This window comes from Tenrec ecaudatus, chromosome 9 (assembly GCF_050624435.1).
Source record: "Tenrec ecaudatus isolate mTenEca1 chromosome 9, mTenEca1.hap1, whole genome shotgun sequence".
Taxonomy (NCBI): domain Eukaryota; kingdom Metazoa; phylum Chordata; class Mammalia; order Afrosoricida; family Tenrecidae; genus Tenrec; species Tenrec ecaudatus.
In genome coordinates this window covers 132,343,301-132,344,040 of record NC_134538.1, presented here as the reverse complement: position 1 = coordinate 132,344,040, position 740 = coordinate 132,343,301, and the positions used below count along the sequence as shown (strand labels likewise).

Below are 740 nucleotides of genomic sequence, written 5' to 3'. Positions count from 1 at the left end.
GTAGTGGTTATACATTGAGCTGCTAACTGCAAGGCCAGCCGCTGAAAACCACCAGCCTGTCTGCAAGAGAAACATGGAGCTTTCTACTCTGGTCAAGAGTTACAGACTCAGAAACCACAAGAACCATTCTATCCTGTCCATAGAGGCACTGTGAGTCAGAATTGATTGGAGGGCAGTGAATTTGTTTTGCTAATCAAGCAAAGATGAAGTGAAGACCTAATTGTCACTAGAGTTATTCCGAATTTTGAAATAAACCGTTTTCAAATATTCTGTAAAATGCTTACACATTAAAAATACTTAACACATGCTTACCCGGCAGGGGAGACACCATGATCACGAAGGTGGTTTTCCATTGCACACCGGATGTGCTGACCCCTGCGATTTCCCCAAGTGTGGGAAACCCCACTGCATAATTTGTGGTAGTGGGGACTGCATTCGCGCTCTCCCCTGTAAAAAAAAAAAATTACTTAACACATCAGCTTTATCCCTGCCTTGCAACACAATCTGATCAAACGAAAACTTCTGCGGAGTTATTGTATTCTTCCTGAAATGATGATCACCTGTTTACTATTTGAACCTGAGCTGGTTTTTACAGCATAGGAAATTAGCATCTTAAGGAAACAAATTTCTACTTAAAGTAAGGAAATATTGAAGTAAGAGAACATTTGGATCATAATCTACCTTTCCCATTTTGCAAGAGAAGTCTTTAGTAACTAGTAATAAAAAAAACCCTCTGCTTT

At 39.9% G+C, this 740-nt stretch overlaps 1 pseudogene; it reads left to right on the top strand.

Moving 5' to 3' along the window:
- Positions 1 to 304: 304 nt before the first annotated feature.
- Positions 305 to 450, top strand: LOC142457398 (U1 spliceosomal RNA; annotated as a pseudogene).
- The last annotated feature ends 290 nt before the right edge of the window (positions 451 to 740 follow it).